This window comes from Protopterus annectens, chromosome 7.part0 (assembly GCF_019279795.1).
Source record: "Protopterus annectens isolate FY-2018-M chromosome 7.part0, PAN1.0, whole genome shotgun sequence".
NCBI lineage: Eukaryota > Metazoa > Chordata > Ceratodontiformes > Protopteridae > Protopterus > Protopterus annectens.
Genome location: NC_056739.1, coordinates 142,876,035 through 142,893,741, shown reverse-complemented (window position 1 = coordinate 142,893,741; position 17,707 = coordinate 142,876,035). Strand labels below are relative to the sequence as shown.

General features: G+C 39.6%; 1 protein-coding gene across 4 annotated transcripts in view; it reads right to left on the bottom strand.

Annotated features, from left to right (window-relative positions):
- LOC122806293 (F-actin-monooxygenase mical1-like) overlaps positions 1-17,707 on the bottom strand; it is a 1,110,237-nt gene that overhangs the window by 739,402 nt on the left and 353,128 nt on the right. The window lies entirely within an intron of this gene.

The following is a 17,707-nucleotide window of genomic DNA, read 5'->3' as shown; positions in this document are numbered from 1 at the left end:
GAGCAAAGTGAGCCCGAGCATAGCAAGGGCAAACACAGCAGGTTGAACTGCAACCGAGAGATAGCAGAGAAGGCTACCAAAACCTATCAGTCAGCCAAATTATCGCTTTATAAATACAGGTGAGTACCTTCTATGGGCAAAGACCCACTGGACTTTTAGAGCTTATGAGTTAAAGCCAATTTTAGGAGGGTTTGGGAATAACATCCGCAATGGAGAGAAAATGGAGGGTAAAAAAAACAACTAATATGGGTGTTAGTGGGAGAGATTCAATTACCTTATTTTTTTTAATTGAGTAGGGGAACTATAATTCAACACCAGAGTAGTGTGCATGCCACTAGATACAAAGCAGTAAAGGCAGAACACAGCCATTAGAATAACATACACTGCTGAAATATATTGTTCTTGGGTTGACTGGATTTCACTTGCTGAGGGTTCTTTAGACGAGCCACTGAATTGTTAGGGCAGGTAGTAGTGAACAGCAGCAACTGGGAATAGGTGGACACTCTTCGCGACACAGTGTAAATGGGGTGGCGGGCACACTATGGTTGGAGTGTTCATTCTTTTACATTATACATTGTTACATTACTTTTCTTATAAAAACTTTCCCAAAATTGATTAGTGGTAGCCATTAGTTTTGAAATCCAGTCTTAAAAATGTCATCACTTCTCTGCCACAGATGGTCTTGGTGTAAGTTGACAAATGCTCTGAGGTAACTGCTACAGAGTTGGTCTTACAGCACTCTGTTGGCTGGCTAGATAATGCTGAGCGACTCAGCATTGCTCCCTACTCACCCCCCTGTTCTCTGCACAGGCAGGAGGTGATTTCTTCATCTCATAATGCCTTTAGATTCTTCTATCAGGTAAAAGGATGGTGTATGGTACAGTGATAACCTACTTCCCAAGGTCCTGTAATCAATAACTTGCACACCATATTCTGATGGTAGCTGACATTTCATGTAATGTTTCCTACTGGAGGACTCAGCTGCCCCAGAAAGGAAGGAGAGAGAGTGGAATAGGCTAAGGCCCCCTAATTACAGTTGTGGTACGATAAATGATGAAAGTTGACTTATGTTGTACAAAGTCTGAGTGCAATCAGAAGGTGGGCCCATCTGCAACCATTTGCTAGCTGGGTCACTGTATAAGCCAGGTGTGCAATGTAAAAAACTTTTTTTTGAGTAGATTACTAACTGTCTGAACATGGAAATTCTAGCCTACCATTAATGATTCTGAACCCATAATTCCCAATAAACTGCAATTGCCTTTAAACACATAACCCTCTGCAAACTGAGTGAACATACGTCCATTCATCCATCCAATGTTGTCGAGTCTCAGATTACTTATAGTAACCCTATGAACAGTTAATGCCACCCACAGAATATACCAGGTAAGTAGGGCCAAGGAAGTGATTGGTCAGACCTTTCTTCCATAACTAACACACACACACACACACACACACACACACACGGACAATTCAGAGTTGCCAATCTACTACCACTTTTGGAAAGTGGAAGGAAACCAAAGTACCTGGGGAGAACTCATGAGAAAACAGGGAGGTGATGCAAACTCTGCACAAAAGACACCTCAGCCAAACACAGAACTAAGTGGTGTAAGGTCACAATGCTACTCAGAGTACCACTAAACAGTCCTGTCTGAACCCATAGCTGTCTGAAATCTGAGTGAATCTTTGCCCAGAAAATTAGAGTCTTTGTCAGATAATTGCATCTCTATCAGCCTTTGCTTAGCAAATATCAACTTCAGATGCACCACCATGACTTCAGGAAGAAAGAAAAAAAAACACTGCTTATAGGTGCATATTACTGATCAGCCTGAATATGTTTCCATATAACTTCTGCCTAGGCCTTTCATAGAATTTGCTGGGCACTGATAGCACAGGGAACTGCATGATCTTTTTACAAGCTTACTAATTCAGTATGTCATTCAAATGTCCACTTAACCCTGGTCACCAAAATGCCTCTTCAGCATGCTGTCTGCATTGTATTGTATTGTATTGCATTATATTGTATTATGCATAATTAGGACAGCATCACAAAGTAGAAACCATACACGAGGCTGACTTTTATTATGGCTGACATGTGGGCTTTTCTTCTTCAGTAATTGCTGCCATGACAATAAATGGTGCAGACACATCCGAACTGGCTCCTGTGTGTTTTTGTTGCAGTGAATGCTCTGAAAGGTCTTCTCAGCAAAGAACAAACCCAGCTATAACACAGTGTAGTGCGATCATGAAACAAATGTAGCTGATTCTGTACTCTACTCAAAAGTCTAGGAGGCACATGAAACTGATGCGGCTGATTCTGTACTCCACTCAAAGGTCTGGGAGGCATAACGATGCCACCAATAACAAGCACGTCTGATAAAAAAATGGCACAACTTCAAAATGCTATCATTAAACTACAAAGTTTAAAAAAAAAAGAGTTGATGAAAACAGGGCAGAAATCCAAGGGCAAAATTTAGAAAAATTAATAAAAACATTGCCAAATTCCCTGCCAAACACTGGTGAGGAAAATAACACAAAAAGTTGGAAATGGGCATTTAAAAATGCTGTCACGTTTAATAGCCATTATAGGGGTTTCTAGGTTAGTATTAGGCTACTGGCCATTAAAAAGGGAAGAATTCAAGGAATGGGAAATGGAAATTATTTGAGAGTAATTAGGGAAGATAGAAATTTTCAGAAGTTATAGCTAGTAAGTGAGATAAAATGAAAGCAGAAAATGACTGATTTCAACAATTGGCTAAGTTTCTGGTGTCATTCTAAGGGGATCCAGTATCTGTCTGCCTGGGATGACATGATTGACAGACCTCGATGCTTTGCCAGAGATGGCCTGCATCTGTCACCCCTGGGCTTCCGGATACCGGCCAAGGCTCTTGCCACCCCTATAGTGCCTTTTTTTAGGTGGTGTTCCAAAGACCAAATTACCACCATAACAGCTAGAAACAAAAGCAATCAGAGAGTCATGCTGGTCAATGCTAAAAGTCTAAATCTCAAAATGCACTCGTTCAAAGCACTCCATAAAATGGAGAACACAGACATTTGTGCTGTAACAGAGACCTGGTTCAAGGCAGCAGAAAGCACCCCTGCACTACCAGGCTATAACTCATTCCACACCTTTTGGCTACAAAACTTGGACCGAAGCTCCAAAGGCGGTGGTGTTTCCATATTCATAAAGGATGAGCACACCTCCAGACTGGTAGCCCAACATAACACATCTGAGATACTTCAGGTGCAGCTAACATTGGGTAAGACAGTGATTCAGGTCGTAGCCTGCTATAGGTCCCCCAACCATGTCCCAAGACTCACACTCCATGTTGCTAAGCACCCTGGAGAATATTAGGATCCAACCTAACACTCTCATACTGGGAGACTTCAACTATCCCACCATTAACTGGGAAAACTACTCATGTACCAATACACTTGCCCAATGCTTTCTGGAATTTATTAATTCCAATGCTCTGGACCAACTCATTCTTACCCCCACTAGAGGCAGCAACATCTCTGACCTGGTCATTACTAACATGGGTGACCGTTGCTCTACACCAATATTCAACTCCTCCCCGGTTAGATCTGACCACAAACTAATCACCTTGGAAATCCACATCCCTCCCACCCCACAAAGGTAACCACGATGAAAAACTTCTCCAAAGCTAACTTTGGGCTCTTAAAAACAGAGGTGGCTAACTTCACGGCACCCATGCAAATAGAGAATAGTTGCATGACCACCGAATCATACACCAATGCACTGTACGAACATGTACACAAATGCATGGATCTCGCCATACCCGACAGAACCAAGATGCTCTCCTCAAAAAAAAAAGGAAACCAATCTGGTGGTCCCCTGTCATAAACAAACTCTACAACAGAAGGAGGAAACTGATGCAGAGTAAGGCGAAGTCCCAAGACTAGAAAAATTCCCTTATCAGATTCAGCCTCAACAAAAAGGTTGAGATCCCTCATCAAATCCTCTAAAGCTAGCTATGAAAACAGAATTGTAGCAGATAGTAAAGACAACCACAAGGCCTTCTATAATTATGCAAAGAATCTCCACGGCAATACCCAGATTTGCTCTTAGCTACTGCACAATGGTACCTCCTATACAGAGCCAACAGATATTGCCAATATACTGGCCGACAGATTCAGTGCCAACTTTACCCCTCTCTCTCCCCCAAAGGATCAATCACAATACCAGTAGATTGCCAGGCACTCAGTATTACTGCTGCACAGGTTAAAACAGCACTGTCCAAGGCCAAGAATACAGTTTCTATGGGACCTGACAATATCCCTGGCTGTGTTCTGCATGAACTACAGAGTGAACTGGCACCTCACCTGTGTGCCCTGTTCAATCACAGCCTCACCTCAGGCTTTGTCCCTACAGAATGACAAACTGCTACAGTCATCCCTTTCCACAAAGGAGTGACTACAGACCCCAGGAATTATCATCCAATTAGCCTGACGAGTCTGATATGCAAAGCTATGGAACGCATCATCATGGACCTAATAAACAAGAATATAGGGAATCTCCAAATTCTGGATCTTACACAGTTTGGTTTTGTGAAGGGAAGATCATGCCTGCTCAACTTGGTTGACTTCTTTGAGTCAGTCACCAGAGCTGTGGATGAAGGCAAGGTAGTTCATACAGCCTACCTTGATCTGGCCAAGGCCTTTGATGCCATTCCCCACTCAGGAATCATGGAAAAACTCACTAAGTTAGCATAAACCCCTATATCACTAGGTGGGTTGCAAACTGGCCCACAGACAGAACCCACAGTGTGAAAGTAGCTGACTCCAAGTCAGACTGCCGACCAGTCATGAGTGAAGTCCCACAGGGTTTGGTCTTGGGTCCTCTCCTTTTTGGTATCTAGTTCTCTGACATCCAGGCCAACACGTAGGGACTCTGGCTGACAAAGTTCGCAGAAGATTGCAAGTTGGGAGCTATTATTAACTCCCCAAGTGATCTTGACATCCCACAGGCCTCAATGACACCAACGACTGGTGTCAGAACCATGGCCTTAAGCTCAATGCCAAAAAATATGTCATCATCCCCCTTGGGGAAAAACCCAGTTCCCTTGAATTATGACACTGATGGTAGTCCACTGAACACAGAAGGTGTTATAAGAGATCTGGGAACACAGGTTGACAGCAACCTCTCTTTTGACCACCATGTTGCCACTGTGGTCAGAAAGTCCTTCTATGTGGCACATCACATTACTAAGAGTTTTGCATCTAGGAAGAAAGAGGTCATGGTCTCCCTCTACTCTTCCCTCATTAGACCAATCATCAAGTACAATGCCCCATTTGGCATGTACCTCACTAGACACCTGCAACAACTGAAGAGGCTGAAAAGTACCTCACAAAGAGGATCCTAGGCCTTAAACACTTGTCCTACATGAACAGACACAAAAAACTCCAACTATTCTCTGTCTCATATCGCCTACTTTGAGGCAATCTCTGCTTGACTTACAAAGCCATGTCTGACCCAGCTCTGTTAGAAATGCTACATCTGAAGAAATCTCAATCCCTCCGCACCACATGCTCCAGAGACCTCAACCTCATTACCACAATCAACAGAACATGCTGGAGGGACAGGTTTATAACCCAGAGACTGCCCATGCTATGGAATAGACTTCCCATACATGTCAAACAGAGCACCTCACTGGCCCTCTTCAAGAGGGAACTTGATGAGTGGATGGGAAATAGAAAATTCACCCCGGGATCACTCCAGTGGCTGTACTCAACAGAGGCAGTAGGAACTATGGTCAGGTGGCACGATGCCAGGGTAATCCTATGGACTAGGCTTGTAAAGGCTCCAGGGCCATTAGCCTAGTACACACCTATGAACCTATATGGTTAAGAAGTAACAAGAATTATTTAGAGGGGCTGGCAAAGGTTAAAGTATTGCAGAATAAGGGGAATCTCTCAGAACAAGAAGAGGAGCAAATGTAGAATGTTAAAGGGAAAATAAGGGAGTACCTGGATAATAGGCATCAGTTTAGAACGACTGCTGAGCAATTGCAGAATGCTAGACAGAGAATAATGGATTACCTTGCTAAAATGCTTGAGTTTAGGAAGACTGCTGTTAAGTAATTGTTTTTTGATAATAACTCGAGAGCACAAAAATGTTTAGCAAAATGACTTGGGCAACAGAAAGCAGAAAAAGTTGTTGCCAAACCTAGGAAAAAATAACTAGTGATCCTGTAGAGATATTCCAGAAATTTTATGGAAATTTGTGTAAATTAGAGAAAACTGGAAATCTAAAAAGAGCACAAATGAAAATATTTATGGAAGACTTAAGTATGTCAAGGTGAGAGGTAGAGGCGGTTCAACAATTAACAGTTAAGATAGGAGGAGGTGAGATAAAAACAGTGACGTATAATCACTCAGCAGGAAAGTCTCCAGGAACATATGCTATTCCTGTGGAAGCTTGGAAGGCTGGAGGGAAGAAAGTGATTAAGATCTGGAAGGTTTTATTTTACAGTGTGGAAGGGAAGCACCAACATCCTGAAAGAAGGTTGTGGTGGGTGTAGTACTGGATGATGGTGAAGGTCCATCAAATCCAGCTTCATACAGGCCCATTTCAATTTTAAACCTTGATTATAAAGTGTTTATGTCTATACTAGCTGAAATAATGGCAAAGATGATGCTAAAATTGATAGACATGGATCACTGTGGTTTTGTGGAGGGGAATTAAGCATTTGACAACATTACTAGAACAATGATAATCCAGAAGGAAGCAGAATGTAAGAAAATACCACTGTTGGTGGTGGGTTTTGATGTAGAGAAAGCATTCGATAGAGTAAGCTGGAATGTTATGAGTAGGGCAATGGAAGCATTTGCATTCCCTGATACAATAATAAGGTTAATTAGGAGGATATGTGAGGGACTGTAGGCAAGAAATAAAGTGGGAGGGGTCCTCTCATATAATCTGTATTTGAACAGAGGAACTAGGTAGGGGTATCATCTTTTCCCTTTGTTATTTGTTTTATATTTAGAGCCATTGGCCAAGGAAATAAGGGACTCAGAAATACAAGGATAGAACTGGTATTGGAATCAAGGAAAATTTGCAGTTTTTATTATTTTGTACCTGATAAATCTAGAAAAGAACATCTCACTGTTGTGGAACACTTAGTTTCAAGTCTTTTTGGGATATAAAATTAATAAAGATTGCTAAAACAAAGGCTATACCTGTAAATTATCTACCCACACACATGAATAGGTTTGTCAATAACCATATCTATGGGGACACAAAAAAATCAAGTATTTAGGGGTATGGATTAAAAAGGCTTCTGTCGTGGCAGCTAAGCATAATTGAGAACAGACTAAACAAAAGATATTACTAAACTTGCGAAACTGTGAGCTCTGGTTTACTGAAATGTCTAGTAAGATACAAGCAGTAAAAACATTTGTAGTCCCTTTACTTTTATATACAGGTCAAGCATATTTTTATCAACCAGAGGAGAAGTTGTAGACAATAATTAATAAAGAGCTGAAGGAATTTATCTGGTAGGGGAAGACGGCAAGGGTCAAGTGGGATAAGCTGATCATTCCAATAGAACAAGGTACTTTAGGATTACCTAATTTAAATGAATATTTTAGAGCTACACAGTTAAGACTCATGTACATAACACAAGCAGAAAGCTATAATTCAAAGTGGAAAGGGATGATGATGAAACAAGGGAGAAGCTCAGAAAATAAGGACAAAGTGGGATTTTGGATGTGGAGCCTTAAGGAGAATAACAACAGTCATACAGATTATATTTATAAAGTAGCAGAAAGTATTCTAAGAACTAAGGCAACTCAAGAATGGAGAAAGGAGATTTTCCCGAAATGGATGACTGCAATTAGAGGTAGAAAGAATAGGCAGAGGGCATGGAATTTATTGCAGTAAACTGGCAAAGGAACCAAGTTATTGGGAGGAAATAACTAGAAAGGTAATAGAATGGGAAGAGATCACAAAGACACTTGGATTGCAGGCTAGAAACTGCCTTTCCTACCATGGATTAATATCAGAGTATAGGCAAACAGAAAGAGATAGGGGGATCCTAAGTGAAAGACTTGCTTTGGGAGAGTTTTTAGTTGAAGCTAGAATGGAAGCTGTTGTTATTGCACGATAACTATAGGAATCAGAGGAGGTTCGAAAAGACTAAGAAGAGAGATAGATAAACAAGTTACAAAGGAAGGGCATGTGCATGGCTCCCAAATATGCAACAAAGTCTAGAAGATTCAGCATTTTTGATATGAAGTGTTTTAACATATATTTTTATACTCCAAGTAGACTCCACAGAATTCTTCCTCAAGTAGATGGTAAATGTTGGATGTGTGATGGGAAAGAAAGAGGTACCTGGGAATATATGTTTTGGGTGTATAATGACTTGGCAGTCTTCTAAAATGTACAGGGTACTCGGATAGCAATATTGGGTGAGTAAATTAGTGCAACTACGGAAATGATTATTTTGAGTTGGGACACAGGATCTGAGTTGCATAGACAAAGTAAAGCCTTGTTCAGTTTAATTCTGATGGCTGCCAAAAAAGGAATGACTATAGATAATGGAAACCAAAGTCTAAACCAACTGTATTTGAAGCAATGGATATTGTAACAGAGATAAAATAAATGGAAGTGTGATCTTTAGAAAAGGGTAGAAGCAAATTACATAGAAATAAATGACAATTGTGAACAATACATTCAGAATAATGACCTGGAGGAGGAGGCAGAGGAGTGAGGTTTAAGGGAAGGCATGAAGTGAGAAATGTATGTAATGCTGGACTGATGATAATTAAACAAAAAAAGTATATATGTATAATGTATGTAACAGAAAAGATGTTAACATGGTTTGGTTTCTTTTACATAAATACATGTTTGCTCAAGTCTTAAGTGATCATTCAAAAAAGGTGTTAAATAAACAATAATAAACCAACAAAACAAGCACTAAAACCAATGATTTATCAGACCTAAATAAAGTAATACAAAAGTCAGCTCCTCACACAAATAAGCCACATACCTTTCAAGTACAACAGTAAACTGCCAGACTTTTTAGCAGACAAGCTTTAGCTAGCATTTTCCTTTAAACTGCAGCAATATTTACATCATTACATCCAGGAAACAAAACCCAAATTAGATCCGAACCTGTTGAGCCTTTGGATACATCATTACATCCATCCAACCTGTTACTCCATCAATGATCCTGGTTGTTCAGGACAACATGACAGAAAACTCAAAATAGTGGCTGTACAAACGATCTATTCAGTGCTGTGTATGACACTGCAGATAAAGTAAGGTGCTACATGTAGCCATATTTCTACTCTTTGATGGAGATAATGACACAAAGTTAATTAATAAATTTATTCTTAATAAAGAGAAGCACTCTGTACTAGCTCCAAAGTTAATTAATAAATGTATTCTTAATAAAGAGTAGCACTCTGTACTAGGTCTTAAGAAAGACAATTGTTTTTCACTAGAAGTCAAAGGCCACACAAATCTATTGACACCTATATAAATAAGTTGAGACAACATTAACAACTTTGATTTTAATGACCTGCATGACCTGTTACTGAGAGAGAGAGAGTGGCCTGTGACATAAACATGAAAAAAGGAGAGACAAGTTTCTAATGGAATCAGATTTTACCATTTGAGAAAGCTGTAAAGGTCTACATGACAGCAGAATTAAAATAAATCAACTTAGAAAGATTGCACAGGATATGTCTATGCATAAAATTAAGTGAAACAAAAGTGTAGTAAAAAGAAGAAAGAATATTTCTGCACATTGCATAGATAAATTAGATAGTGGAAAAAGTATAGCAAATTGCAAAATTGTAATGGCCCAGTTGACAATAAGAGTTTCACTTGATCATATATCATGTTGCTTGAAGTATTGTTATACGTATGAAGGGAAAGTTTCTCCTGCTGTGAGTGATGTGTAGATATTGTGGTTTATTGCACTATTTCTCAAAAATGTACTACAGTAAAATAGAAAAATGTGAAGAGGAACGTTTTCCAAATAATTAGTGTAAATAAAAGTTCAGATAGTTGAGTCACTGTCTCTGTTGAAAATGAGTTACCTGTGAATACAAGAGATGTGTGTACAGGCAATACTATTTCTAGAAAAGGGCAGAAGCACAGCACTGTTGCCACAAAAAATAAATAAATAAGTGGAGTGAGTGAATGTGTATTAATATCAAAAGTGTTAATTTAATTTGATACTGGTGCAGAGTGTATCATATTGGCTAAAAAGGCATTTAAACATTTGGGCTTGATAGGTACTGAAAGAGAGTCTAAAGGTACATTACTGGTTTGTTATGACTATAAGCTGACAACACTGGGTCAGCAAGAGTTATATTGTATTTATAAAAAAATTAAACCTACAACTTTTTGTTTCAAATTGTGTTAATGCTGTCAGCACCCCCAATATCCTGGACAGCTGAGACAATAGTAAGTCTGGGCAAAGGGGGTTACTGCCCCAACTGCAAGCAGTTAGGGTATATAACTGGAAAGTCCTGATGGTGTAGGAGTGCAGTACCAGCACTTATTTATGTAGCACTGAGGACATCAGGAATTGGTTCTATCAAGACAGTACCCAAGCTCCTCATGCACTTCCAGCACATGTAAGATTACTTCACTCTGGTACTGAGGATCAAGATAGAACACTCTGAAAAAACTTTGGCATGAATGAAGAATTTGTTCTTAATGATAGCCTATCCTTATGGAAGACCAAATGAGGTTTACCCAGCATGAGAACTTGCAACTCAGATACTCTTCTTGCAGTCATCAGAGCACTGCAAAGAGCTGACCAGTTTTCTATCAAATGCCAAAGACTGCATTTGTGGTCATGGCACTGAAATACTTAAAGACAGTTTTTTGGACCTTTTTATTGCACCTCAACTTTGAGATAAGGGGTGCTACTTTGGGGAACTGCACAGGGAACCAGTTAAACTAGCTATGGTTCTGCTGGATAGAACAGCTTGTGAACAGTTTTGGTAAGATTAAACATATACATTGTGTGCAAATGCTGACTAGAGGACAGTATGTAGTTAGTGAAAGCAATCATTTACAAATTCAAGAAGGCAAACGTGTTTGAGCACTGCACAATTCACACATTTGTGAAGCATTCATGTCGCACATTCATGAAAGCTAAGAGAAGACTGATCACAAGGGTGATATATTTAGAGAAAACATTGATTTATTCTTAGGTCGTGGTTGCATTCTGGGTCAGTATAGCATAGGTTATACGTGCACTAATGAGAGTTTCTGCGCCATTGTGACAACTAATCCAGATGGAATTAAAGTGAAAAGAGCATCTGAGTGGGACTATAAAACAAACTCAACTTTATGAGTGAACAGCATGGTGGCAGTAATTACACTAGACAAAAATTGGAACCTGCACAGATCCACAAGGTTTGAACACAGCAATTCAAGGTGTGCAGTATCCACTTAAGACTGCTGAGTAAGTTGCCTCTACAATGGCTACAACTAAATATTTTTTCAGTACTTGGTGTTAACAAATTAACTAGATCCAGGCATTTCTAATCTGTTTTCATTTAATAATCATTTTGGCAATTATAAAAATGCCATTTAGTATTTCTTCAGTGCACTGCTTCTGCACGGGTCACTTGGAGTTGGTAAGGTGCTGTAAACATCAGCAATGACACTTTATTCTGGAGTGAGAATGAAGCTCAGTGTGATCAGCGACTAAAAATATGCTTGTCAAGCAGGGACAAAATAATAGCAAAGTAAACAGACACAAAAGGACAAATATATGTGACAAGTATTAAACAAGTGGGGCATGTTTTGGCACACGAAGGTGTTCAGCCTGATCTTGAAAAGATGTAATTCAAACAGAAAATAACGGGAAGAAAGCTATATTAAGAGCTTCAGACATAACAGAATTCTTAAACAAATTCATACCAAACTACAGGAAATGATGACGTCTTTAAAGTAACTACTAAAGAAAGACGCAGCATGGCACTAGGAGCAAGGTCATGAGAAATGTTTCTCGGTGTTAAAGCAACGTGTGACAGAATCTTCTATTCTTCACTACTATGATGCAACAAAGCCAGCTCTGTTGCAAGTACATGACAGCCAGTCTGGAACTAGAACAGTGACACTGCAAGGGTAAACAAATTGTTTTTGGTTCCAAATCTTTGACTTGATACTCTGACAAGATATACTCAATGAGCTTCTACTTATTAGTTGTGACAAGTTCTAGGACAATGTTTACAATAGTAAAGGCTGTGCTGAGATCACAGGAGGTTACTAGCTTAATGCCCCTAGAGTCTTTTTAAACCTATCCATTCATGCCCCAATTTTCCCACTTATCAATGCCCATGGGCTACAACAGCTTTGGTATAAGCCTGTGCATTACGGCATCTACAAAGTGCCTCTGTCTATAAGCACCACAGGCAACAAGCCAGGGGTGAACTTGTGAATTTCCATCCATTGGTCCATATTGCTTTTGAATACGGTTTAGGGAAGAGCTGTTTCACATCAATAGGGGAGTCTGTTCCAGAGAAGGGGTAATCTCTGAGACATATACCTGACTCTTCAACATGTTTTATGTCACAGATGAGATTTAAATACTTAGATCTTGTAATTCTAGTGCTATTTGTTTTATGAATGTGTAGCAGATCCATCAGGGCTGGATCGTAGAATACCTTGTAGGTCAGGCATAGATCACCCCACAGTGGTCTAGCAGATCCATCAGGGCTGAAGTATAGTGGGACTACGATTTCCTTAGATCAAGTTTCCAGAAACCAAATAAATATTGCATACCAGAGGATAGATAGTTATCTTGAAGAATACATATTGGAACAGAGAATTCCTTAAGAAGTATGTAATTTTCTGGTTAACACCCACCCAAAGATTCCTGTTTTTTTCGGCATACCAAAAATTCATAAGAGCATAGTTTCTCCCCCTTTTAGACTCATTGTAGCAGCGTGTGCGTCTAAAACTCATAATTTAGCGGTGTTTGTGGATAAAACCTGCCAACATGTTTTAGATGGTATATCCCACATTTTAAAAGATTCTTGGGATTTTCTGGGTCAGTTAAAGCATGAACTGTGGTCAGAAGTCGTCATATTTTTGACTATTGACGTCCAAAACTTATTTATTTGTATACCTAGAGTGGAGGGAATGGAATTTTTTGAAGGCATTTTATCTACATGCTCTAATTTAGATCCTGGACAACTTCAACTTATGTGTGAAATCATGGTACACATTTTAGACAACAAATATATGTTTTTTGAGGGGGAGTACTATCAGCAAATAAGAGGAGTCGCCATGGGAGTGGCCTGTGCCCCCCCATATGCAAATTTAAGTACAATATCTCTTTAGTAGTAGATATCATGAGTATATAAGTACATATTTGAAATTCTTGGATGATATTTTTATTTTATGGAAGGGGAAACAGGAGGACATCCCACAGTTCATTGAATATATCAATAATAGTACTCATGTCTTAAGGTTCACTTATGAGATTCAGGATTTAGAAACCAGTTACCTAGATGTGAAGGTTTCTAAGATCCCTGATGGCTTTAAATCTAATGTGTACCATAAGCCTACGTTTTGTAATGGTTATTTGCATTATCACAGCCACCATCCTCAGAAACAGAAAAAAAGTATAGTGAAAGGTCAATGAATTAGAGTAGCCAGGATGACCTCAGAGAAGGAAGATGTAATTACAGGACTGGAACTATTGAAGACTATGTTTCTCGAAAGAGGATATCCTTCTCACATAGTTGAACCTATTATAAAAGAAATTTTTGATGAATGGGGAAAAAATACAAACCCCTTTAAGTTGTGGAGATGTTAGAACAGGGCTTAGGGAAGATAGTTTGAGGGATTGCTCAGAAAATGTGCCAAGAGAACCTATAACTGACATTACCTCTGTTATAGAGACCAATAATTTTAGTAAGGCATGCATCATCCAACACAGCCCCCTTTCTAATAGGATCAAACACAACTTACATAAAAACTGGGGCATTTTTAAAATTAACAGTGAAATACACAGGAAGGTGGGTGAAAAACCCATATTCTCTGCAAAAGTTGGCAAAAATATTAAGGCAAATTTAGAGAACTGTAAAGTGAGTCAGGTCCACACTGAGAAAAATACAAAGCCATGTGGGCGGTGTTCCCAATGTGGATACATATTACAGGTTCCATCTGTAACATTGAGCAATAGTTTAAGTAGTGTTCTACACTTAAGAAAAGGGAATTGTTACACGAACAGAATAGTTTATACTGCACTTTGTAACACCTGCCCTGGGCGGAGAGGGCTTTAAAATGTAGAATCTATGAACATTTTTACGAAATAAAAAACAAAAAGGAGACAAATGCCCTTTACAGACATAGTGTGGACTGTGTGGGATACACAGGTTTTAAATTTGGAATTATAGATATGGTTAGTATCGATGTGAGGGGGGGGTGACTGGAAGAAACAATTGTGTAAAAAAGAATTAATGTGGCAGCTCAGGTTGGCTGCCAACTTCCACCCAGGTTTAAACGACCATTTATGCATTCATCCAGTGCTAAAGGAAAAAGCCAGTAAGATAATTTAAAACATGTAAAATCACTTTGTATAAAAGGAAATTTAAAAATGTTAATAGTTTATTTTATTATATACAGGAATAGATGTTCAGCATTTCTTAATATGTATTACAGAGAATGAAAAGGCATGAAAAAGTAGAAACTTGATTCAGAAAAAATATTCAATGGTATTAATTCACAATGGACATTTTAAAGTGTATGATAAGTTGTTAATGATTTTTAACAGTGTTTGAACAATGTTTAAATTGTTTCTGTTCCTTTAAATAATATTTGAGCTGATGATTTTATTGGGGCATTGACTAATTGCTTGTTCAGAAGGAGAGTATTTAAATGCTTAGGGGTTATGTGTAGGTTGTTCTGAAGTCAATTCATTGATGAAAGCACTCAACATAATGTATTTTACACTGGATTTCACACTGGATTTCATTCTGGTTTTTACCTAATTAAAAGAAGTATTCCCCGGTCCTTTTGGTGCATTTTTTATCAGTTCTGGATCGTAGAATACCTTGTAGGTCAGGCACAGATTGCCCCACAGTGGTCTAGCAGATCCATTAGGGCTGGATCGCAGAATACCTTGTAGGTCAGGCATAGATCAACCAAAAGTGGTCTAGCAGATCCATTAGGGCTGGATCGTAGAATACCTTGTAGGCTAAGCATAGATCGCCCCACAGTGGCCTAGCAGATCCATCAGGGCTGGACCATAGAATACCTTGTAGGTCAGTCACAGATTGCCCCCACAGTGGTCTAGCAGATCCATCAGGGCTGGATCGTAGAATACCTTGCAGGTCAGGCATAGATCTCCCCACAGTGGTTTGTAAGAGACTGAGTACAAGGACAGGGCTTTGCTGTAGCCTGTATAGGACAAGTTATTTGTACCCTGTATTCTTTTAATGTGGAACCTCTGCGGTTGCTCCAGTTGTTGCAAATGCCTGGTCAGGTACATGCTGAAGAGAACATTGTACTCAATTACTGGTCTAATGAGAGACGAGTGTAGTGGGACTATGATCTCCTTAGATCTGGATGCCATGGCCTTACTTATAAGTTGCAGCACATACAAGACTTTTCTCATTATCATGGACACATGGTGATCAACGTTCGGTTACTGTCAACCGGAGTTCATAAGTCACTTACCACTGGCGCAACTCTTAGGAAAGAGTTATCAATGTTTTACTTTGTAGGGGTGGTCATCTTCCCAAATGGTATAATTATACATTTTTTTGCACCGAGTTCTAGGCAATGGTTCTGGCATCAGTTATCTATCTGTCAGACCTTCCTAGGATGTCTACATCTTTGGGGGGGTTCAATGAATGCACCCAGCTTGCAGTCATCAACAAATGTAGTCAGCCAAAAGCCCTCTACATTTGCCTTGACTTCAGAAAGGTATATTCTAAACAGGAGATGTTCTAGTACCAAGCCCTGTGGGACACCACTAATAACAGGCCTCTTGGTGGAGGTAGACTCTCCACCCTAAATGCATGTGTCATCTGTAAGCCATTTGGTTATCCATTGAGTGACACAAAGATTTATGCCTAAATTTGTGAGCTTATCTACAACACTAGAGTGCCAGGTCAAGATAAGGCAATATCCACTGTTTTGCCACCGTCCATTACTCTACTGACATTCTTGAAAAAGTTCACCAAGTTTAGTACACATGACTTGCCCTTAACGAAACCAAACTGGATGGGTCCAATGTTTGAAGATTTCCTATGTCTTTGTTTATATATTTCTTTCCATGGCTTTGCATAAAACACCAGTCAGATTTCTGGGTCTGTAGTTCCCTGGGTCGGTTGATGGTCTGCCTTTGTGTAAAGAGATGACTGCTACAGTCCTCCTATCTGGAAGCTGTGGTTGAATAGAGATTCTCGTGTGCCTGACATATCATATTTCAAGCTATTTAGGAGGTATCCTGGGATACTGTCAGGACCCAGTGATGCAGTGGTTTTAGCTGTGGAGAATGCAGTGAGGACCTATTGTTCTGTAATAGTTGTGGGTGAAATGGCAGACGGTATTTCCTGGGATGAACTGGGGGGTGATACGGGGTGAAATTGGAGCTAAGTAAGCTTAATGGCCAGCAAAATTTACTGTATCCTCTGGTTTGGTATAGGAAGTTCCATTTACTATTAGTTCAGCACACTGTTATGTGTTCTCTTTAAGGTTATGTACATAACAGAAAAATGCCTTTATTCTTAGTGTGGGAGACTATTTTTGCATTGAAGTTGGCTTTGATGGACTTGATTAATCCCACAGAGTTGCTTGCTGAGACTGGTAAGAATTGTTTTTGGGTTTTGGGCAGAGCCCTTCCTAGTTTTGGACAGGATTTTCTTTCTTTTGTTGTACAACCTATTTATACTGGGGTCCACCAAGGGGGCTTGTTTATGGAGTTTGTCCCGAGTTTATTTTGGTTTGGTACTTCTGTTTCTATGCAGTTATTTACATGCTTGCACAGGACTTCTATAAACACTTCTGCACAGGCCACCTGTGTTCTCTGAGTTTGGGGGGAGCTTGGAATTTAGCTGTGCCATCTATTAATAGGAGGTAGTTAAGCCTTGGAAAAAGTTCTTAAAAGTTGTTGGGTTTTCTGGGAGTTCAGCCTTTCTTTTAAGGGGTGATTTCTTTGTGATCTGATCTGGTCATTGAGTGCATTACAGAAGGCAGGAGTTCAACGTTCCCTCATATTTGTGAGTACCAGATCCAGGGAATTTCCACCCCTAATAGGTGTGCAGACTAGCTGCTCCATGGTGTTTGCATTGGCAAAATCCAGAATCTTTCAGCCTGCTTGTTAGTGGTTGTGTATGTATTGCAGTCTATGGCGGGATAGTTGAAATCAGCTATGAATATAATGTCAGGCTGAATTGTGAATGACTCCAGTACATTCAAGTACATGGTATGGTTATCCTGGGTCATAGACAGGAACCTATATCTAGTAAGAATATTTGCAAACTATTGCAAAGTATTTTCCAAAAGCCTCTACACAAAGCACCATTATGTGTACAAAGAATGCCGTTTTCCTTGCACTGATTGGACTTAACATCAGCATATACGCCCCTCACAGCATTGCAATATGCTGATACACTCAGTAGAACTGATCTTAAAAAAAACAATGGAAAACTGCTGAATTGTGACTTAGAGTTGACATCTGTTATCCGTTACCTACCACGG